Here is a 25,496-nt window from a genome sequence, read left to right on the forward strand (position 1 = left end):
GCGCGTATTACGTAACGATATCGTTAAAGGATCGTCTTATATTTTTCGCGAAATCTGTGCCCGAGCAGGAGCATTCCGATAGATAGCGGACAAAGAGAAAGTCGGGGGAAACGTAGGTATCCGAGCGATTCAACGAACGACGAACAAGTGGTACGATGATTGTCGCTTCGCGCATCGCCGACCGAAACGTATTATTTTTTATCGACCAGCGACCAACGAATCTCTCACTGCGTTCATTGGCAACACCCACGCTGCGCAATCGACGCAAACAAAAATAGAAATAAAATCGAGCAAGCGTAATTCGCGATATCGTTTCTGTCCTGCTCGTTGACAAGGATCCAGCGCAGTACTGATAAATGGTCGACATTCGTCAACGTTTCAAAAAAAAAAAAAAAAAAAAAAAAAAAAGAGAAAGAAAGACCAACTGCCTCCGGCGACGAGAAATCGAAGGGATTCAAAAATTATCAGAAATACAGGGTTCGATTTTAACGAACTATACGTATAGCCTCTGGAAGGATGTGGTGTCGCACGCGTCATGCTAAAGTACATAGTTGGTTTCATTTGGTTCACGATCGGAGGGAAAGGTTGCGCGTAATCCGATGTAGATATCTTTGATCTTTTTATTGTGTCGCTTTGATCGGAATAAATAACAGGTTCGCCTCTGATTCGACGATCGCGTCGTATCCAGCGGCAGCTACACGGTGGGATAATATGAAATACAGGTCAGCCGGCACGTTATCGTGAATCTTCCTCGTTTACCTTGTCGATTTTACTAAACATTTCTGCAGTCAAATCGATGCGTTATCGGGAATGGAATTTGTAATATAAGCTACGGAGCCGCGGGCAAATTTATCGTTCGATAAACCGTCGCTCGACGTTCCACGAGGAAATTATAGCGGGAACAACGGCCTCGCAGAATGTTTCGGAGAAACTAAACGTCGGCTTACCCGGGTCACGGTGGTAATCCTTCGACTTTCTTTCCCAACGGAACCACGTTATTTATATTCCGAGCGTTGCACGGCTGTTTGCACACTTTTCACAACATCGTCTTGAAGAAATTCTCTCAGGGCGAATTCAAGTCCTGGCCAAAGTACGCCGGGAACACGTGCTACTATCTGCTGTCATCGGTTGTCCGAAGGCCACTTGCTCGCGTTACTCAGTCACTCGAAACTCCGATCGACATCTCTATTCCCTGCCGTTTTCGAGTTCCTGTCGTACTCTCGCGCACTACTTCCATCGATCCTCGCGATGATTTCGTCCACAACTTTGTTCCGTCGTCTTCCCGATAACGTGAAAAACTTCACCAAGGACCAACAAACTTGGACATCGCGCGTTCACTTGCAACGATCGGCATCCACGTAAACAAAAAATCTAACGATCACCGAATTTCCGTTGTTACCTTTAAGCGAAAATAATATATCGACTCGTGGCAGGCATTCGAAAAGGAAACGACCAAGAGCCCGATAGTCGATGAGTTTGTACCCAAACGGTGGGACGCGGACCGAGTTCGTAATCGCGATACGTCGAATAGACCGATCGAAGGAAACGTTGAAACCTCCCTCGCGAAAAACGAAGCGCGCGTCTCGAGCTCCGCGATGACACTGGATGCTGCCAATGAGCTTTCGCGCACGGATACCATTCTCGTTCCAACCTGCGCCCCAAACTCACCCTACCGCCGCTCTCCCCGTTCTTCACCCCCTTCCCACTCCGTCTCTCCACCCCATCTCTCCAACCACCACCCCCTTCGCCCGGCAAGTCTCTAGCGTACGTCCAGACCTGTACCCACACAACCCACTTTTCCAACACCCCCGCTTCGTGCAAGCTCGATAATCTTCGTGCGAGCTCGCAACCTCCGTTCCAGAGATAAAGAGAAGACCGTGAGCGAGAGTCAGACGAGAGGACTGGACACGGAGAGGGGATGACGGGATAGCCAAGACACGGGGAGATTGGGAAAACGTGCTTTTCCATTCACCGTTCCGGGCAAGAACGTCGAAAAAGCGCGCGATATACGAGCGCGGGATGCTACAAAGTCAATATTAATGAGCCTGAGACTCGATACTGTGGCTCTTTCGCGCGGTAATTAATTAACCGATATTGATTGCATCGCGCTGATCAGACTTAATGGGGCTGCGAATTAGAAGCGAGAACTTTCTTTCTCGAAAAAAAAGTCATCCGAATACGTTTACGTATACATTTATCAAGTAGCAGGATTATTCGAGATTCCTTGCGATTCAACGGCACATCGTTACGGCGATCGATGAGTTTCGTCTCGTCGTTGCTTTTCGATGCGAATCAGAATCGTTCATACCTTACGGTTTATATCGGATATGTTATGTTACGCGTTACGTAGATGTAGCGATCTAATTTCGTTGATTCGCATATATAACGAACCGAGGTAAAAGTATGTGGACGAACGACATCCAGTAACTGGTAACGAGGCGATGTGTAAATAGCTTACTGCGTGTTAAATGGGTAGGGTACGAACGGGCGTCAATTCGTCATGAAAACGAGGTGATTTTTTATCGCAAACATTTTTCGTCGGTCGTATTAGCGGTGTAATTGCTTGATGCGTACCATGTAACAATGTTAATCTGTAACCCCTGAAACGCTATAACATCCGCTAATAAGTTTTAAAAATGTTGTCGGTTTTGGAATGAATATCGCGTCCAACAGAATTTACCTCGTTATGTTCAAACAGAGAAACGTTTGCAGCCTTGTTCGAACGGCATATTAGTATGCTAATAAATGCGAGAAAATCGCTATAAACGAGCAGTCGGTGCATCGAACGCGTCAAAAGCTCCCCTTTCATGCGGAAGAATCGCAAAATTGCGCGCGTTCGCAGGGTTTCGTATTCGTCGTTCGTTAACGGTTTTGCTGTTCTCTTCTTTATTTGAATCCTTAGTTACCTAGGAACGTCGAACAATTGGTATCGTAAGTTAACGTTTAAGAAGGCGAAGTTCATCGAAGCTGGTAAGCAGATATTTGTCACCATGAATGGGAATATCCATGTACCCTACCGTGTTGGGTAAGTCTATCGTCGAGTTTGCAATTTAACGGAACCGGAATTCCGGTCACGATTTTGAAATAAACCGATCAGCAATGTGATTCGTGCAGTTTCAGTGTTCATCGGATCAACGGGGAAAGTTCATTCGCGGCTCGAAACATCGTTTTGTAAATACGTACGTACATGTATCTGCGGCCATCCGAAAATTATCTTTCCAAACGTCTTGACACCGAGCCAACCTAATTATCGCGATATTTGAAGTCCGATATCCGTTTGATCGAACGGTATAATTATAGATGTGTGGCGGAAGCACGTGGCAACAGTTGGTAATAATTACGTAGGTTTATCGCGTTTCTGATCAGATTCGTATATACGCGAATAATGCTTTATATTAGAGAAGGACAGCTCACATTGCGTTATCTTAGTTTTTTCAGTAAAACGTTAGGAACGAATATTAAAACGGATGGAATTTAATATTTCTATTAAAATGAAAAGGATGAAAATTAGTATTTTTATTAAAAGAGTCACGACGTAAAACGAAGCTTTCCACGACGGAAGAGATGTTGAACAAGCTAATCCGCTGAGAAAGAAGCACGCTTTGAAACGAGTCCCATGCTATTTATCGTAACGCACAGGAGAACTCGCTAGCGGTATTACGATCGCGTAGAATTTTGCGCTGAGTCCATGGGCCAGGCATTATAATTTGCGTGAAATGGGAAGTTTATTTGCAAAATTTCGTGAAATTCGTTTCATCGAAACTGAAAAAACGGAAAACGTCCTGAATATTTGCATTAAATCAAAATGATAATCCCGTTGCATGCCGCATCAGGAAAATGTGAAGCAAATTTATGCGGAATCGAAGGCGTTGCATACGTTCGAACGTTTCAAATTCGAGAAAGGATTCGCGAAAGCGGAAATGTTTGCTGGCATGGCCCTCGCGATGCAAAAATTCCCACGGAATAACCTTCCCATCGTGATGCAGTGCACATTTGCAATTTTTAAGGTACGAAAAAGCGGCATAGAATTATCGAGAGTTATAAATATTTCCAGAAAACGTCGTGACACGCGCATTTATATTATTGGCTGTGTGCTTCGTTTATGAAAAGGAACGGAAGGAGAGAACGTTTTAGCAAGGACGTAGCTATCGATGTCTAGAGGCTGCATCGTACATTGCATAAATGGAATTACCCTTTTTGTTTGCAAGACTGCGACGTCGTCCGTCTTTTAGGAGCACAACGTGCAACGTAACTCGTATCTTCCATAGGCTCGCCTACAGTAAATTACGAGTAAAACGAGCTAATCGATCGGTTATGGAATAACACGTACCGTCATCGTCCATCGTCCATACTTACGTAAGTAAACACATAGGTGTACATATAGGTGTAGGGGTATGCCATGCTAGATCAACCAAAGAGACGAGATAACATAACGCTGCCTCGTCTGCCGTAACATATTCGTAGTTGGGAGTAATTATGCGTACAACATTTGCTTATGAGTGCTAAACTTATGCGTGGAATATCGTTCCACCTTAGAGAACACCCACGAGACAGATTCATATGCGAACATACGATTGTATGGCGAACACCGTATGGCTTAACAATAGCGGCACGTTGGCTTTATCGTTCTACGATTACAAAGCTTTTGCTTTCGCTTACCGTGTCGAACTACGACACGTAATGAAGATACAACGATGAGAGATTAAAAGTAATTGAAAACGAGCAATGCAAAAAAGATTGGTAAAGCAAATTGCACGACGAGTTTGATATCGGTTGAATTTTAACGGCGTATGTGAAGTATTTCTGCGAAGAAATCTATACGAAAAGGAGACGAGGTCCTCTAAATTTACCCTGAAGCTGCCGACTTCGTAAACGTTTCCAAAGTCCTTCTCGTAAAGCGGAAAGCGATTGGAATCCGGAAGCAAGTAAAGCCAGCGAGTCGGAAACGCTCGATACGGCAGTCCACTTTTCGGTTTGGAAGGGAATGGAAGAAAAAGAGGGGCAACTCTGGGTTGCGGAGAACGGCGGGGATTTTTGCGGAGCACGAAGCCAGAAAAGGAGAGACTAACGCCGGAAGCTTTCCAGAATCTATCGAATGCTTTCTCAACAGCGTCACTAGCTTTGGTTCGCGTTGACAGTTTGCTGATAGCTATTACTTTTCATTGTCAGGTGGCTGCGTTATCCCACGAAGAAGACCAAATCCAAGGAAATCCTGGAATTCGATTCTAGCTTGACGAGATATTTCCACGTGCAATTATTCGTCCTTCCGAATTCCACTAATTCGTACAAGAATGGCATTTTACCAATACGAATTAGCAAATTAGTCGCCTTTCGAAAATGATTTCCTTCTTCTTTATATCTTTTAAAGAAAAAACGTAGTAGGCAGATGCACCGATCGGTGTTCGCGGTTGAAAGATCCGGCCGATATCTATGTCGTTCGTTGTATCGTTCGAGGAAAATGATCGAATCGAATGATTCGGTGATTTGGTCGTTTATTAGGATACTGGCCAAGCGTAACCTATACGTACGACTCGAGAAGAACGAGAAACATAGATTGTAAGGAAAAATCGAATGGCAGATTGATTATCATAATATCGCGATTCGAGTGCATCGGATGATTTTTCAGTATAAAAGTTGCACTCACGCGTTCGATCGTATACATATCGATAAGCTTGGTAACTCGGTCGAGAGCGACCATTAGCTGGTGGAGTACAATTTTAAGACAAAAGTTTGAAGGAGTTTTGGAGTGTACGGCGCGTTTATTCAAGTTTTATTGGTCTCACCCGCGAAAAGAAGAGAAATCTGATGGGAAGGACAGAAATCACGAGGACGAATAAGAAAAGGTGGCCCGAAGGAGGAATCGTGGATTCTTCGGAAGATTATTGCGATCAATTATTGTTGAGCACGCCGATAACCTGCCGCTATTGGCGACAGATGGATTTAAAAGTGCGCACACGGCAATCGAATGGTCGATACATTATCATAATGCCGCGATTCTCTCGTATTCTGTGCCACGTTCCCCCGTGTAAAACGCGGATTCATGTGCAATTGAGCGGATTTTAATCCACCGCTGTATTTAAGTACGTTCTCGGTCACTTGCCGTTGACCACCGTGATTCGAACGAACGGACAAACAAATCATTTATGCTACTCGAAGGATACCCATCGATTAATTTTAATCGCTGTACGCACGAATGGCAACGTAACGGACGCCGCGTCCCACCGGTTGGATGTTCATCCTGCGGAGAATACACTAAAAAGCTTTGGTACGTTAAAAAAGAAAGTTTAAGCTCATAATCGTTTAAGCCTCTTAAGAAACATCTTCTACCCGTAATCTTTGTTTTTTCATTCTTCCGGGTTGCTCCTACAGGACAACACGAAAATAGAAGAAGAAGAAAACGCAGGAAAATGTACAACCAACTGTCTCATTAATGAACATGCTTGCAAATATTTGCACTTCTTCCAAAGAGAACGCACACCATTTGCGCGAACTCATAAATACCATGTATCATTTCCGCGATATAGAGATAAAGCCCGTGGTACGCGGTTATAGCATTGCAATTGTTTTCGGTACATTTGCTTTCGCGCCTATTTAAAAATATTGCCCTTTTCTAAATTGGTTGAATTATGAAATATCGAGTTTTTATAGGAACGTACGTATATAATTTGTTTTCTATCGACCAGTTACGTTATAAAAGAATAAATCATTAATCGAAAAATACCGAGTAGCCTGCCAATGAACCTCTGCATTTGCTCAACCTTCATGTTTTCGCACGAGTACTTTTTTTGTTCGTATTTTTGGTATTTATGTTTTCATTGAAACCGAAATACCGGCCATAAATTAGCGATATTGGAATCACGAAATCTCGTTCATGAATTACTTATCGTTTTAATCGGCGTACGTGCCGTTAAATTGCTAATGAATGTTACCTCGACATCTATTGCAAAATAACGCAATACATGCGTGATGAACCCGCGAATGCCCGATCCTTATATCGAAAGATCAAATCTGTGTTTGTGTCTTTTTCTTAACGTGTTCGTCGCGTTGGAAACAGATTCTAAAAGGGAAACAAATGAGGAAAAAAGGGAAGGGAAAAGAAGCAACGGCAAATAGTCAACAGTTTCCTAATCCTTTGTGAAGCCGAGATTCCCACTTGAGTTTCCAATTACGTTGTTTCGACATTCATCTCCACCGATTCGAGAGCATCGTTCGTCACTCTCGAGCGAATACTTTGTTGCGAAACGATTCCGTGACTTTCACAATAAATCCTGCCGTGACATAGTCTACCGATTCATTAATTCATCGAACTTTTCCAACGAATCGAACTCGTTCTTTTTCTTCGTTCAATTCCATCTATGCCTCCGCCTCGTTCACCAGGGAATTTCCTCTCGGATGTCTCCCTCCTTCTTCGGAATTCTCAATGCGAGTCGACGTGCATTTATCATTTTTAAATTTCGATTCGGCTAATATATATCGATGATACCGCGACTACGCGTATATGCGAAAATTTGGTTAAATAATCGGGCTCCGTGTGTCGATAAAAATTGCGGTATTCGTAATTCCACTGAAATATTAATTCTGAAATGAATGGTACGACAACGTCAAATTATCGGGCCATGTTTATGAAAATTTTACCGCAATAAGAAAGAATATATAACAATAGGAGCTACATTTAATCGACTCGAAGTGGAATTCGCCGCAGAGAAAAAGAGAAACGAAAGGGAATTGGGAGAATTTTTCCAAGCTTTGAAATCGTGTTACTTCTATTTGCTCGTTATGCCGACGTTAACCGTTGATTAATAATGAGAAAAATGAAGCGAAAACTTTCGGAACATTTTCCATCGTTTCATCGTGTCGATAATGGATGAAATGTTTGTTTCGAGTAGAAAGTTGCAACCATTTACAAAGTTTAATGCGTAGATTATCGATCGTATCGCATGTAAAGGGATTAACATTTTAACAATTCTGATTTTAAATATTTGTAATTCGCAAATTGCACGTAATGCGAGCTGACGGCACGGATAATTACCTCTCTTTAGCGTAATTTTGCACGATTCAAAATTCGATAATACCAGAACTCGATCTGATTTGATTAATTATAAGTTGTATCTAGTATACCGTCGAGTCGATCCAGTATTTACGTATTTATTGAATTATGAAAAACGTTTCAACGTATCGTGCAAATAAACATAAAACATTTGACCAGTCAATATCTGACGATAAAAACAATCACAATGGTGAAATGAAAATACAATTGACTAAGTGTTTTGCCTGACGTTTATTTCCAAGCGGTCCCCGTTCAACCCGAAACTATCCCGTCACTCGGACAATTAAGTGGTAAAAAACGAGAGGCTTATGATAGTTTGCCGATGGTGCTAGATCGTGGTAGACGAGAGAAGCGCGAAATCTTTTTCCTGGGTAGGTCGACAAAAACTTTTACCCCTAGTCGTACCGTATCTCGTGAAAGTTGCTACGAGCGGACAACAAATCGGCTGTAAGGTGTATGCTATTACAAAAGAGATTTCGTACTGCATTCTTGCTGCATATAGTTTCATATACTTGCGGGAATGGGTACCTAAAACTACATTAAACTTGGTGAATTCATGCCTAGGGGTATGCATTATTTGATCCTGTTTTATATACGGTAGAATAGCGCTAAGAAGGGATCTAAGTCTTGCGCGGTGAACTGAAAATTTTCACTTAATTCGCGTCCGTGCTCATTTAGCTGGCCGGTGAAGAACACGCGCATACTATCTCCCGAGAATTTAGTTTGGAAAGTGTACGACGTTTTCGATGCTACAAGAGTAACAAAGAACAATGGCGAAAAAACAATTGGACGCAAATATTTTCAAAGTGAATTTCAACCGGAGAATCTCAACCATCGAAACGCGAATTCACCAGTCTGGTCTCACTTGTTGTTATATGTATTAGCAGCCAGCGAACGCGCGATTTATCGCTTAATGGTCGATCGATTAAACGCAGCATCGCTTCCCACGACCGTTATTTAAATGAAATTTGTGTTGGCTCTTTCGCGACGGCGCGTACGGTAGTGTCGGCGCCGCTAACGTAACGTTCTAAAACGATTCGAAACATCGACGTAGGAATATTAGAAATAAAATATCATAAAACAACGAAGAAGCTATAGCGAAAGTATCGCGCTACCGATATCGCATTTTAACGAATGAGAAATTGTTGGACGTGGAACTAGCGGTGCACGATTATTTTGGAAAAAAGGAACTGCTGCTGGAACGTAGACCCGATGTAGGAACCGAGCGTCACGGCACGTCCCCCAAAGAAACGAAAGATGTGTAAGTGGCTGAAGGAGATTGCACGAGTTTCGAGGAACAGAAGGAGAAAGATATGAAAGTGGAAGAAGTCAACTTAGTCATAAATCGTACACCTTGCTGCACGGACGTAGAGATAAGAAGACCGTTTCCGGAACGCGGCCTCTCTGCAACGACATTTTAAGAAGTTAATCATTCTTCCCGAGTTCCTCTGAGAAAACGGATTTTTCATTAACGCGCGCGTCGCTCTACGCGAATATTGCTCGTTTTTATCGATTAACCGAGCGCACTGCAGACGTCGACGCATTCATCGTATTCGAACAGTAGAGAGCCGAGAATCGAGAGTTGTCAAATTGAGCCGAGAGGAGAGAAGTTTTTTCGATATTGCGTGACAAGTCAAAGTTTTCTACTCGAGGCTCGAACCTATTGTTACTGTTCCGAATCTGTTCTAATCGGCATCGAGTAACTCTGTGCGTAAAATATTTCATGAGTTAGTAACTGACAAGTTCGGAAGTTCAATTTGTCCCGAGACACATTTGTTCGCAACCACGAAGTTCGATTTATACAATTCTTCGATTTTTCCGATCACATCTTTGAATATCGTACATCCGTCGATATTACTTTTACGTTGTATGCCAAAAATGTTACATAGTCGCGTGACGCAAACCGAACATTTTTACGATTAAATTTTTTTATAGGAATAATCGCATATCCTTTGCGTTTTCCTTTTCTTTTTTACAATGTACGATACATCGATTGTAGCTATGTTAAAAAAATATAGGTTTGTGGAAACGGTACGAGAACGCAAGAACTCGTTCCGATAGATTCTGATACGAAAGTTACAGCCCACATTCTTCGTCGTTTCGAATACGCTTACTGTGGTAATATAGCGTTATTGCATAAACATCGTGTTAACGTCGCTACTCGAATTTCAATTATCATAGACACAGCTTTCCTCGCAACACTCTCTCGCAATTACCCTCTTTGCAACGCGTCGCCTCCTTTCGTGCAATCGCACCGCAATAAATCGATAACCGTTTCAATAACGATTGACAACGCAGCCACGGTCGCACGACACGCATCGGTCTCGATTTAAATGACAAAGGGGATTAATCGCCTCGTTCCTCGAAATTTTTACCACTTCAACCACCTCTTTGTCAATCGTTGATTCGCGTCGCACCGCACCCTTTGCCCAAGTTACTCGTTTCGACTATTAGCCTTCCTATTTTTATGGGATCCCTTTGCTCTTCTCAGTTTTCGCCAGTTTTCACCTATGTGAATATTTTGCAGGTTGGTGTTGCTGTTGCTCGTCTGTTTTTGCATTTTTGCAACTTTTGCCATTTGCAACGAAAGTAGGAACACGGGAAAGAATCGGGATATTGTAACGTTGAAATTTGCATCGAGAGATTATTTCGAGTTGCTACTTTTTCTCCAAACGAGTTGTTTAACGATCGCTTTAAATCTATTCGCGTCGCGTCCTGGACACTTTAGTTGAATTTCCTAGAAACAAGATTATGAATTCCGATACGATTCGGTTTACATTTCCGTGGTCTTTAATCCTAACTTTTACAAAGTATTTTGGCGTTTCAAACGAATTAAATTCTTCGAAAATTTCACGACTTTGACCAAGTTCGTCCGAAGGGTGGCTTTGCCTCTGTTGGCTTCTAACAGAGATACCGTACGTACACCGTGAGAGGGAATCCCGTATCAACGTTATCGGAGAGGTAAATGTATATCGAATTCTTGATACTGACCTGTACGGTTCGGCAAGCAAGTTTATTTGCCGGTTGCGTGACTTGTTCGCTTTTGGCAAGGGCAGAGCAGCTGAATTCGAATTTGGCTTTCTTTCTCGACGATTACAGATACCTGCGACCTCGTGTCGATCTCGCATGCCGCCATCGTTCCAAACATTTTCAAGACAGCTGGAGACGGTGGCAATCGGAAAGGCAGAGACCGTCAATGATATCCGTAATATGTAGCAGCTTTTCGACCAGTTCTCGTTGGTCACTCTGAGGCGTCTTGAGGTTCTCTCCGGAATGGCCTGTAGGAACCAGAAATTCCTGAGGGAACCGCGAACCTCTAGCAGGAAGTGCTGCGGCGAACCGCGAGCCGATCCTGGAATACAGTTCAAACCGAACGAGCTACTCTCGTTGTACCGAGAACAGTTTGCCGTTGACTACGTTGATATCTCGAAACTGAGCCAGCGTTGTTCGTGGAAGAACATCCTATCGGAAGCGGTATTACGTTCAACTATTCGCTCTATTAAACATTCTCTCTGCTACTAACTTCCATGTATTTGTTAATTGATATTCAACAATGTCCCCGTTCATTCGAACGAAAGAAATCGCTTTCGGCCGCGTCGATAAACTAGCGAGATGGCAAGCAAGTGCGTCCTAAATTTCTCGAGTGTTTTTCGAAAATGAATTATGGGAAATAGCCTGTGGACGAGGCTCTGATCTACTTTACTATCCCCTATGCCAGGGGAGCATCTTTTAAACGAGAAGAAGCTACATGGTCTGTGAACACATCGATTTTCTGCTTCCATTCCCTATCGGCGCAACCCAGGCCAACACTAGAAAATATCGTTGCGGCATCAAATTAAAGAAGTGTCGTCCTGTGCACGTTACTATATTATTGGTCCGTTATTATTAATAAACGATACGATCATAACGAGTTAACGTGTTTTGAACCTTTTGCTTTTATTCGAGATCCAACGCGTTAATCGCCGATCAAAATTTCTCTTCTCCGTGAACCATCGTGAACGAACGTAGGGAATAGTAGAACTATCGCGTTCGATGGCATTTGATACGAACGTCTTTTCATAATGCGCACCTGTTCTTCCGTCTATTTTTCATCCGCGCTGTATGCGATAAAACTATAGCTTTTTTGCCATCGTAACGTTATACGTACCCATCCACCCCATTTACCACATCTTCACCATCGCGCGTCTTTTTCTTTATCTTCTTACGCGTTCTGCGTTTCATCGCATCGCTGCTATCTCGTCGATCGATATCATCGACGCTACAAGAAATATGTAACGATGTTTATATCCGAGAATTGTTTGAAAATGGCTAGAAGCAAATGGGCGAGATTGGTTACTTCGGTCGGAATGCGTCTACGACGGAGAATTGAATAGATTTTTAGCGAGTCGATAGCTGGTGATCGGATTGTCGTATAGGAAGAAACCGGCGCAGTGTGGCGAGACGAAGCCGCAACGGGACGTCGTTTCCGTTTCCATCCTTCGACTCGGTCCAGATGCTAATTCCGTGCACCTGAACAAAGACAGTATTGTATACCGTGGAAGCGGAAATGATTCTCAGAATCTTCTTTCCTCCGCGTTTCTACCGGGTGTTCAGGAAGAAATTTGTTTCTACAAATTAGTCGCAATGTTGTCGCGATTCTACTGGAACGGAAACCGCGCGGCTTTTACGTTTGTACTGGTGCGTACACGAATAAACCTTATGTTTCAGAGATTTTCCGCGTTCAACCGTGACGTCGTACGTCTACGAGAAACGCATCCGCTTTTGAAGATACGTAAGAGAAATACACCCATCGTGTGTTGTCTAGCGACTCCTGTTTCCTGCTACGAGCATCGAATCACGAAGCTGCTGCTTCGCTTTAATTTTCAGCTGGGAAATCGAACGAACAGAAATAGTTGGAAATGTAAACCAAAAGTTTAATAAATTTCCCGCGGCTGTTGCCGACAACGGTAAACACGCGTTTCTACGAGCGTCGATGAGAGTTTACACGAGTGTAGCTTACAGAAACATGATCGATATCGAATGGACCTGTATTATGCGTGAAACGATGATTATTTGCCGATACAATTTGTCCAAACGGAGAATAATCTACCAGAGGCAAAAAAAGAAAGAAGGAAAAGAGAAAAAGACATAAATGGAGCCTCAAAGAGATGCAAGCAAAGCTTTGTTCGTGCCGTTCTTCGTTTCTTGTTGTCAGACATTCTCTGTTCCGCTTTTTCTTCCGCTTTTGCAATTCTCTAGAAACTAGTTAGAGACTTTAATGACAGCGAAACGACTGGGAACTAATGAATAGCCGACGGAAAGGAAACGACGAAGGTTACGTAAAGTGAGAAACGTACGTGGAATCGCGTGACGAGTATAAAGATACAATATAGTCACTTTGAAGATGTTTGGAGAATTATGGAAATATGCGGAGCCCAGCGTTTTCGCGCAACCTAAAAGTTGCAAAGTTCTCGATCTTCCCCGGTGCTTGTACAATGAACCGTTGGTGTATTCGCGTGCAAGAGCTCAAGGTATTCTCAACTGTGGAATCAATCCCTTTATTCTGCGTTTATTCGTTCATTTTTTTCTCCCTGTTCGTTCCATTCACCATTTCTGCCTTTACTGTTTTGTTACGATTCTATTTGAAAAGAAAGCTTTTAATCTTCTCTTAATGGCTTACGAATAGATTATTAACGGTGCTGTTATTCTTTCCTCGGATTGTAGGAAATATATCGAAGTTTTATTTTGTTAGACGAACCAGATAATAACCTTAATTAAACGAAAGGAACAAAATCGAGGAGAGAGAGGGGAGCAAGATAGGTGATCGAATTGGAATCGCCAGTTCGATTCATTCATCTATATGTATTTAAATCTCCATTGAACGTTTTCGTTCTTTTCTAGCACTTTCTATTGATGCGTTTAATGGAACAATTGATATTCGTCGTCAAAGTATAAGATGTATTAAAAAGTAGAACAGCAGAGTGTTTCTACGATAGAAATTGGAGTGGGGAAATTGAACATACGATTTTGCAGCTGAGAATTATTTAAACGGAATTATTTCGTTAGCTGCTGCCTCTAGTTTCCAATTAGGGAATAGTTTGCTCGAATTGAATTTTCGTGGACTTAGAATCGGTAGCTCGTTCTTGTTCTTCGTGAAAATACACAGTCACGTAACGTGACGATACCGGGACACGAGTTACGTCTCGTGGTCCAGAGAATATTCTGAATTGTCTTACTTGCAGTCGGCTTTTTCCTCTCGGTGCAACAATTTCTCCTTCTGCGCTGCTAAGATACCTTTACGCGTCTCGTTCAAGACCAACCACGTATTATACGAGAAAGAATCGAACGTTCTGTTACGAGCAAAAAAAAAAATGATGTTTCCTTTTATCGATGGCAATTAATAACGGCGGAATGACGAACGAACGGTATTCACAGCGAATGTCGAAACCACGTAACCGTATCTGTTCAATTTCCGTCTCTTTATCCGCTCGCGTTCCCATTGTTCGATAATGGATGTATGAACAAGTCACGAGCCAAATAGTTGGAGAAAAGGAAGCGGGAAACTTCTGCCGAATTTTGTTTGCGCGATAACTAGCAAGTACGGAGGCTCGAGATCAAAAGAGAAGAGAATGGACGACGAGACTCGACGTGCTTGCATGGAACGAGTTCGGTAATCTGCGTCGGTCTTTGAGCTGCAAACGAGAAATCTACCTACATATGTATACAGTTTGTCGAGGTTCGCTCTTAGTATAACATGTCGTGCGTAAAACCTGTTGTTTTGCCCGATTAACTCGAACGTATCGCGGCAAAATCGTTTCCCGCTCCATCCTCATTGGATACCCGACTCAACTTGTTTCTACGAAGCGGTTGATTCATTCCTAGACAGGAACTTCTCGACAGTTTGCTAAACACGTATTGTCTTCGTAATCCGAACGTCGATAGATAGTCGTATATCCTGTTAAATTTACTAATTTACCAATCGCTAACGATCGCAGCAATAAATTAACGCGCGACGGCTACGACAATTCAATCGTCCTTTAAAATTTGTAGGACTCGTCGTTTCGATCTGTTCTCAGAATCGATCTATTGTCTGACTTGTGAAAACAATTTGGATCTCGGCGCGAGCAGTAGAGTTTGGAGCGTTCGCTACTCGGTTCGATGGTCTAGGTATTGGTAGAGGAAGATGCGACTACCTGGTTAATATTGGAAATCAGGGAGGATCGAAGCCATGGCGGGACAGCAGCCGGGGTTACGTCGTGTACTAATCGAGTGGTCCACTGTACGAACCGCTCGTATTATCCACTGCCGAGTTCGACAGCTGACGGTGACGCACCTTGTTCCTGCCATCCTACCTCGAAATTTTCGATCGAGTCTTCCGTCTAATATCCGTCTGCCCTATTTTCTAATAACTTGATTCGTTCTTGGCATCTGGTGCGAAAAGCCTACTCGAGAAAGATCTTTACGGGATACCGTTTGGTGGGATACGTTTGCCCTGTAGGACGATTCTGGACACTTTAGTTTCGATGCAAAAGTGGCGTTCCGTGTTTTCCTGGCATTAGCGGACCAATTCGATACACAGGCGCCAGTAATTCGCCGTATTCGCTCTAATTAGAATTCGTGGGTGGCGCTTCAGGTTGGTTCGGTTAGCGTGTCGACCACGCGCTTAATATAGGCGTAGTTACTGCGAGTGATTACATCTGTCGATCCGCGAGAGGCGGGGAAACGTGGCGATATGCCTGCCAAATTTTTTCAAAGGAGCGCAAACGAGGATCGAAAGTAACAAGTTTGCAACGACCAACAGGTCGGACGAGTAAGAATGTACGTTCGTTGTTGGCATGATTTGTTACGAGAAACGATGGGATTAAGGAAAGATAAATAAAGGTATCAAAATGACAAAGGAAAGGTTGGTGGGATCACGCGATAGGAGGATCTCTTAATCGTAGAAACGTCCGACTTTTTCTTCATCCGATAAAATCGTAACGATGTTGAAGGTAGTAAACGCGGGAATCGCGTGCTGGTGGAAAAGCCTAAATGGAAAGAGAACTGTGGTGGATGGAGAAGTGAAGGGGCATGGTAATGATATTTGTAGTCTGGTGGTCGCAGATTTGAATAATGGGCCCGCATAATGGATGGTGCGTCGAGTACATATTGCCTCTGGTCGCGTGAACCGCGTCGCACTGAACTCGGATAAAACGGATAAGGGCTGTGCCATTTTGAACAGACAATTCGATTCGTCGCTAATTTCGCTCATCTACGGTTCAGCGAACGCGCGCATTGCCTGTAGTTCGAATTCCCTTCAATTTACTTATCTATTTTTCCCTTTCGCGGTGAATACCAATTGCTCGTTACTTTTCGCTTGCTCGAAACACGCGCATGGTTTGTTCGTTCGAAACGTCGAGAATGTCTGGTTAAAATGAAATGAAAATTATACAGGAAGCAAGGATATACGCGGAAGCATTTTGACGATATATCTGTGGACATTCGTAGAATTAAGGTTGCCGCCATTTTTACGAGGTCGTAGTCTATGCGCCGTAAAATTTATCTCGCGCAGCAAATACCTCTTCTTTCGTACCGTTTCCATCTCGACCCATCTCACCGCGCGCGGCTCATACTTTTTTCGAAGTTAAACGAAACCTTATGCGCTGCTTCGGTTCTTTCCGACACTTTTATCGCGTTCATTGATAATCCCGCTTCTCGTCCCTTTCTATCCCTTATATGCGCCATACTTTTTTCGTTGCCACTCAAATATCCTCGATCAAGGAAAACGGCGGAAAAATGTCTGACTTCTCCCTATACACGCTATCTTGTCCGATCCATCGAGTTATCAGAACGACGATTTTCTTTTCGCCTGCTCGTCTTTACTTTATTTCCACGTTCGCGTGATTCTATTTCAAAAAGCAGGAAATTCCAGTGGAATCACTTTCTCACTTTTTGCCGCGTATTTTCTCGGCGCTACCCTCCGTCTTACGGCTCGTTGACTCATTCTACTTCCGCATCCTGTCGGCTCCGTTACACCTCGTTAGACTTAAAAACATCGACCTCGAAAGCAACGCCAGCTTTGCTAGCGTGATGCTCGTCGACAAGCATTCACCTACGGACCAAGTACGTGCTTGCGAATCCATTTATGAAAAGTACATCATCGTACATGAAAAGTACATCGTTATCGTATTATCGTTCGACCCTGAAAATTTCTCTGTTGTTTGAATAATTCTTCCGTAATTGTAATCGTGGCGCGGGGAAGTTACAGGAGGAACTCACTCGTCGGAGTTTGCGTACGTTGCGGATATTCATTGTGCGACTCTGTAATCAGGCTTGGAAGTTGGAGTCAAAGAGAAGCGCGGATCTCGGATAGAGGAAATTCATGGTGAGGGATTAGGTAATTTCTGTCGTGAAAGTGGGACGCATACAGACACCCCGGCCAACATAATAGAGCCATTGATAGAGATTGGTTAGCGCGTGAGCTATGTCGGCCAAACGGCTCATTTCCTTATGGGCTTTAGTCTCAGATGTTCCTGCGATGTGCAATCTGATACGAGATGGCGGGCGATTGCGAGTAATTTATTACGCATTAGGGAGACAACTCAATGACGATTGAATGCTCGCTGTGCATTCCTCTCTATCTACTTCCTATCTAATTCGCGCGTAATTCACACGAGCTTGCAATCTGACCGCAGATTCGATTTGCCATCGCAGTAATCCTACGAGATATATGAAACATTATTTTTTCCCGCAGCAAGAACGATGGCCTAAATCCAGACGGTAATATTCGTCTGCCGCTCATGAATTTAGAGATATATTTATACGCGCGATCAATTGAAGCATCGCTGCAGCCCATTCGAACCGGGTCGAGTTTAAAATGGAGCCTCGCTATCAAAGATTGAAGAAATTGATGTCCGAATCTTCGTTTAGATCGAAGATTCGTTCCTGCTGTATCCTGCGCCACCGCGTTCCTCGTCGTACCGTATGAGGAATGTCGTGATATTAAATCAAGCTTAAATAGGGATTTACTGTGGATTATTAAATTTCGGGTTAATTGGCCAAGACCGAGGAACGTAATTAAATTCACGGCAGTCTTCTAAGGATTGCCTTCTGGTGGAACGCGATGATGTAAACGGAGAATTGGCCAGCAATGGAAACGAGGAAACGCCAAACAAAATCTGAAATTGTAATAATGCTGGAGAATGTTTCATCCAGAGTAGGAGATTTACCTAGTATCGTTATGCTGGTGTTGATCTCGGGGAGAAATTACCCGCAAAACATCGTTTCCTTGGATAATGCAAGTAATTGGGTGAGAATATAATGGCATACGAAACGAAGTTGTGTCCGTGTTTACCACTCAATATACTGCTACAACGGCAAAGAGAAGGACGATTCAGGATCTGATTCATCTAAGAATTTTCCAGTAAATGTTACACGCCGATCTTCCGGAAACTTTTCGCGTAGATAAACCACCGAACGCCAGTCGATCCGTCTTTCTCTTATTCATAGTCACGACACGCGTTGTGATCACTTAGATCGTTAATGTAATATTATATGCTCGTATAGTAACACACTTTCCATTTCTTATTCTTTATTCGTAACTCTTATCTGCTTACAAAATGCCACAGATATTTCCCGTGACGCTGTAATAAGTTCCTCTTCTTCCATTTAGTTTACGCAACAAATTTGCTCTTTTATAAAACAAACAAGATCTTCTTTCGCGTGAAATTGTAAATGTTACACGGATTTCCAATTTTAAATAAGCAAATATTCTGTAAATTTCGTTTTAGCGAGAATACGCGTGGGAGCTCGATCCGAATGATATTAGAAGGAAGCGGGATTGCCAGTAACCAAGGTTCCGAGAAACTTTTTCTTCCTTCTGTCGTTCTCCTTTCCTGCTTCCTTCCTTTCTTCCTTCCTTCCTTCCTTCCTTGCTTCCTTCTGGTTTTCTATTTTCAATTGCTCGACAATTACTTATACTTCGTCAAGTATTACGCTTCGGCTTTCGATCGTTGCTCGGTTCTTTCCTCTTTGTTCCTCAACACGAAATAATCTTTCGAGTATTGATTTCGAACTAAGTTATTTCTTGAAGAGGAAATTTTTAGAAAAGGGAACAGCAACGAATACCACTGGAAATCTTATTTTACGAACGCGTAAGGACATTCACTTATTTCTCTATCTTTTCCCCCCTCTTTCGATCTCCTTTATTGTTCACTTCGATCTTTTGTGGTCGATAAAGGAAAAACGATCGTCGATGTAACGTACGTTGTACATAACGTTGAAAATATCCACCGTAAATTGATGCAGACGCGTAGCCCCGTTTTTCTGCATCTTTTTTTTTATCGGCATTTTCATTCATTCTTTCAAACAGTAATCAGCAAGCTTTTACGTATTCTTCCTGTTTCTCTATTCCTTTGTATTGTAGTTGCTATCGACACTGGAATAGAATCGATCCGGTGGTTCTGCGTGTCGGAGATGTAAGATACTTGTACGTGCATACGTATATAAGTACGTATCCCACATGTATAAATAGCTTTCTTGGTAATTTATATACGAACTGGTTACTGCGGGAAAAATCGAAATATACGTAATATGTTTATCCGAAGCCGGCGCGATGAATATTTCTTCGCTGTTCGAAGGAAACTTTTTCTCATTTTCCGAATAATATGTTTACGCTGTGATCAAAGCGCGGGTGTTTTCTGGTTTAGCGGTTTGCGTTTCGATTATTCCAGCTTGCACGATCTGCTTGATCGTGGTGTATAAAAGAAAATTATCACCATACTTTGAACTATTTGCATACAATTTGCATCGGTACCGGTCGTGGTTTGAAAGTTACTCAAAGGTGGGTAAATGAATGAAACGATCACCATACTTTGAATTATTTGCGTACAATACCGGTCGTGGTTTGAAAGTTACTCAAAGCTTGGGAAGCTGGGGAAATGAATGAGAGTACGCTGGAACCATGAAACGCGAATTATGGAAATATTGCACATATGAGACACAGCCGAGCGACGAGGAATCTTCGTTTTGCCGTTTCAATATCTACATCAATGTACGACATCGGTAGAAAGTAACTTCTCTTTGTAAATAGATGTAACAACTTTCGAGACTGTGAATGTTTTATCATGCAAATCTTTGTTAATCTATTCTTCCGGAAAATAAAACTTCCCGCTGAAACAGAGTGCGTTATATATCAGATAAAATTTCCCTATATCCGTTTGAACACTCATCTCCATTCGGTTAACTCTATCCGCGGTCTACGCGTAACCATCGATTTGTCGTTATCCTTTTCCGATCGCATAACCCGGGCAATATGCCGAGAAAAGAGGGTCCTGGGCTTCCTCGGATTTTAAACACGTTCATGCTCTTAAAGTATAGTATTTTAACTTTGTTCAGTCGTTCGTCCTCATCTAACATTTGCGCCAGTCATTTCGACTCCACGCTTCAGACACCACGAGAGACCGTTTCAAACGGTGCAACATAAATTTCTCTGACACGCTGCTTACAAACTTGGTCAACCAATGTCTCCTACCGACCGTATCTACTCTAATATTATCCGAGCACTAAATATCACGAGCTTGGAACAGAGGAGGACTGCCACTAATTTCATTTACTTCCATAAAATACTTAATGGTATTGTGTGTTTACTGCCCTCCAACGATTCTTGTTGATACTAACGTCCATACAACTAAGACGATTCCCCTATGTTTTCACCTCGATCTTATTCCTCCCGGTTTGAGTACACCGATCTCGTCACCAGATTATCTAACCTAGCGATCAGGTTCATAGACACCTTAAATTTCTTAAGCAATCCAGTGTTTGAATTTTGAATAATCATTTTTCCTATTTCTGCGCCCTTTGCATTAACATTTTATACGCATCGTCCGTGTATCGGTATCGTAGCACTGAAAGATATTAGTTTGCGGAAATGTTTCGTGCAGTTCACGGCTGAAAGGCTTTATAATCGTCTATTAAGCCTAATCTGTAAATTTCTCTCAATTTGTTGCTATCCAAAAAATAGTATTCCACCTGTAGGTATAAAAGATATTTTTTTTTTGCAGATCGATCGTAATTTACAATTCATTTACGTATTACCAGGAAATTTCTGTATTATCATCGACCTTGTACTTCTTTATTACGTCACAATGAAATTTTCCATCCTCCTCATCGTCGACGATGATTCTCGTGCAATTGGAACGAAGTCCCGTTAATAGCAGTATGAAATATGAAATCCATCGAACGGAGGATGTGCACATGGCAATTCGATTTAACAACGTAGTAGTATAGGCTGGACGTAGCAACATTCTCGACGACAAATGAGACAATTCTGCCACTCTTGGCAAACAGGTTGATCCTGATGTACCGATTAATAGAGCTACTTCTTTTGGATTTTCGATATTATTGCAACGGAACTCTTTGATCTCGGACGCCATTTGCGCCGACTGAATTTCATTAAGAGACATTTCAGTGGGAATTCTATCTTCAAAAACGACTCCTTGTATATCCATGTTCAATTCATTTCGACTACTATTAAAATTCTGCATGTCATAGGCGTCCAAAGGTACCTTTGGCGTTACCATTGATAGAAAATTATTGAAAACACCTGCAAAATATTGGATTTTGATTACGCGTTTTTTTAAAAGAATCTCTACATCGTTTTCCTGCAATTTCTTTTATCTGAAATATCAATTGGTAGATGACATTTGTTAGATGATCTACGAAAGGCGTGAAAAGCATTATACTTGTCCAACGAAGCCCTGTTTACTCTTGAATATTTCAAGAATTATTTCTCCCGCATTTACACAGCTTTCAGGGGACACTATTTCTTTGCCAATAAGTATGTTATCCTTAATCTCGATTTGTGCTTCAGTTTGCACAACGGACGAAATAAGATGAGAAATTTTGGATCTTTTTTCTTTTTTTTTGACATTTCTCACACCTGCTGGTCGTCATCGATTCTCATTGCCTTTGTATCAATCATTTCAAGCTATTTCTTCCTACGTATCGATGTCTTAGACATTTGGAACAGTCGCGCGTTATTTACTTACCAGCCACACTGTCCTCGACATTAATCGCTCAAAAACGAGACTGATCACAGCGATATATGGCCCTTCTAAAGCTGTAAGACAACATCTACTTTTAACCAAAGGTAATAAATGTTTGTATCGTAATCTAAAACAGTGATGAACATGATGAATTTCTTCGGTACACCAAGAAAGATATTTCTACATGTACATATAAATATCGTTGTATGTACAATTTGGTGCAGGTATTGTAAGTAAATACGTGTATGATGGATCGGTAACGATTAGAGGGACGCGTAATACGAAAGAGCGGGATAAGCGAAAAGTGGAAGTGGCGAGTAAGATTGCGGGATAATAATGGCGTAGATAAATATTGATCGGAAGTAACGGGCAGTTGTGAAACTCGTTCGTCTGATTGCTCGGTTTTAGCCGGAGCAAACGTGTAAATCTGATGCGAAATCCATTTTTCCAGATTGATGCAATGCAAATCTACGGAAAGACAGAGGACCACTCGCAGCCGTTACACGAAAAAAGCTCGATCGCGTAACGCTCGTACCGTAATATTTTTTCCTACGCTCGTAAAATATCACTGCCACGGTATCTTTTATCTCGAAGGGATGGCATCGTTTGAATCTGGCTCTCCGGATTTAACGATTATTTCCTTCTCGGCGATTTTCTGCCAAAGGATACGCACGAGAAATGTAAAACGTAACGAAATTGACCGTAAATCTTTCGAGTTTCATATTCCGCAGATTGAGGAAGAAACGATCTCTTCGGGCGATTAAAACGTTTTCAAGTACCCACGGAAGTACGTAAGATTTAATATAATGCGCGTTATCTTCGATTTTTGTTATTGGAGAAACATCGTTACGCGATATATAGCGCCTTTATCAGTGATCTTTCGACGTCGACTCATTTGCCGCTTGACGACTTTTTATCAAGACTCTCAATCAAATTTAAAATTCGTCGCTAAGACGCTTAGCTGGCTGTGTCATGAATTTCCAACACGGTCGTAAAGAACAAGTTTCAGGAGGAAAGCTTCTAGCAAGTTAGACGTGACTCTTGTTGGCAGCGACATTGTGAGATTTCATATTTCTCACACTCGCGAGTGCACACTCGTTTCTTGGATCTCTTATCTTCTCCAGATTCTTATCCTTTTGCCGTACTTGTCACGTTTCGTTTTCCTCTCACTTTTTGTAGTTTCACGTCGTTTGACAATCGTTCTTAGTAATTTTGCCAAGCGTATGATTTAAGCGCAAAAGCGTTATATTTGTAAATATATAAAGGTACGCGATAACATCAATTATTTCGAGCTTGCACCGAATATTAAAAGCTTCATTAGGAGAAAATTTCCGCGTATCTGCTCTCGTTATTGATTCATATTCCAGGTATGATGGAAGTCCATTAGAGGATTCGGAAAATTCCATGTAATATATTCCCTCCGGGCGATTTGAGTTTGCTCGTGCGTGGCATAGATGAGATTGCGATTTATGTATTCCTGATCGTAAAAATGTAGCTGTCGTCGTATATGTGATGCATATATGTACGTATACTTGCGTCTGTCACCGCGGTCTCGGAGAAACTCGTAAATCGATCAGCAAAAAAATTCATTAAAAGCGATTCGAACTCGATCGAACCCACGTTCGCCTGTAGCTACGACTTTTTCTCCCCTCCTAAAACCTATATAAAATTGGAAACTTTATTAACAATCGTTGATTTTAATAGTCGATTCGTCGCAACTTCCTACGCTTATACTCTGGCCTCAAACCGCGAACAAGTTATCTATGGTTTTGACAGCATTATGTGAAACGTTCAACACTACCATTCAAACGCTTCAACTTGCGAACTTTATGTCCGAGAAAGTTAGCCAACCGTAAAATATAGGTAATAGTTTATTGTTATTAAACGTTGTCGATGCTTTTGTCAGTTTGCGGATGGGTTTCGTCCAAATAGATAGTTGCCGATAGTTTGCGATTCCCATAAGTGCGGTAAACTGCATGGTATACATAAATTAATATAGCGATTAGTCGTGCTAGTATATTTAGGTTGAGAAGATAATATCGCAGAAACGACATACACGCTAATAGACTATCGATCTTCATAACTTACCGATGAATATCGAGAATATCAGAGTTGTCGTTAAATCTCTGGGTCACAGGCATTTCAAACGCGAACCTGGCTAATCGAATCATGTTGGACGACTCCTCCGAGTTCTAACTAATTTATGAATGCGGTAACCTAACACAAGATCGCACTATGTGCCAGAAGGTTTCCACTGTTCCAGCTTTTCCTAAGTCTCTCCAACTTTCTCTTGACATCGACATCCATGCCGTTTGTCGTCTTTTTACCTTTTCACCTTCCCGTTTCTCGTACTTTTCCGCGAATCTCTAAACACGCATTCCCTTATTTCTCACCCAATATACTTAGCGTTACTCGTACTACTTTAATACTTGGTACGATACGATGGTAAATGTTGATAATTCGAATGCACAGCTGCAAGGAATAACAGGATACGAGGTAATCAGGATAATATCGAGCATGGTACTCGAAGATTTAGAGCGGGCGAGCTCGAGCCAAGTTAGTATGCCGAAACGCGGCATTCAACGACTCAAAATAGTCTCCATCTGTGTAATCCTGCTTCGCAGAGCAAAGCTTTCGATATTAAATTAGCAAGCGTAGGAAATACATTCAGCTGGAAGTACGATCGATCGATAGCGCGACAATGATTTCATTTCCGCAATTAAACGTTCGATGCGTTACGTGCGAGTTAATGGATCAACAAGATTTGTCGTTTCGATTTTTATTCACGGCACGTCCTCATCGCGAACGAAACTCGAAGAAGACACGCAGACCGAAAATAAGATAAGCTTCTTAAAGGCTTTCCACGGTCGTCAAATAATAAAATTTCTCCTCTAAAGTTTGGAAATTTTTGGAGGCTTCGACGATTGGTCGGCAATTCGTAGAGAAATTGGCTTCTGCTATAGATCGAAGCTCAAATTGAATTCGGGTATTCAAGCGAAAAGTATTCGCGTTATGAAAATAAGGAAAGCTCGTAAGGATGACACCGGTTTCCTCTCGACTGCAAATCCTTCGGGAAATCTAGGATTTCTCCAGCACACAGCTGTGCCCTCCGTGATCGTTGCCCTGCACCAAGTATCAAGGACAGCTCGTTGACCGTGGAATTGCTTGCCTGCGTGCCCGATGCGCTTACGTGCCTCCTAATTACTTGCCCTCTATAGCCTTCGGCTATTCTCCCGCCCTGCCAACCTATTCCTCTTTATCGTTCAACGGAGAAACCCTCTAATTGAATTTGCCTCTCACCATAGAAAATTACTGCTTATCCTTATGCGTACAACAATATTATATTCGAATTTGTAAAGCTGAAAATTCGGAAAATCGGATGATAGGAATATTAAAATTTAAAAATTTGGAAGCGAACCCGAAAATTTGCATATTCAAATGTTTTC

The 25,496-nt window shown here is 42.2% G+C and overlaps 1 protein-coding gene across 3 annotated transcripts in view; it reads right to left on the bottom strand.

Annotated features, from left to right (window-relative positions):
- LOC100746623 (nephrin-like) overlaps nt 1-1,641 on the bottom strand; it is a 101,487-nt gene extending 99,846 nt beyond the window's left edge. For 2 of the 3 annotated variants that reach the window (XM_033321994.1, XM_012388299.3), the window contains exon 1: nt 948-1,640. The gene's annotated coding sequence lies outside the window, so the exon portion shown is untranslated. Of the gene's footprint in view, nt 1-947 lie in introns of all 3 variants that reach the window. The other variant, XR_002947147.2, reaches the window with a different exon arrangement.
- Nucleotides 1,642-25,496: the final 23,855 nt, after the last annotated feature.

Source organism: Bombus impatiens, unplaced genomic scaffold, assembly GCF_000188095.3.
Source record: "Bombus impatiens unplaced genomic scaffold, BIMP_2.2 scf_0548, whole genome shotgun sequence".
Classification (NCBI taxonomy): Eukaryota; Metazoa; Arthropoda; class Insecta; order Hymenoptera; family Apidae; genus Bombus; species Bombus impatiens.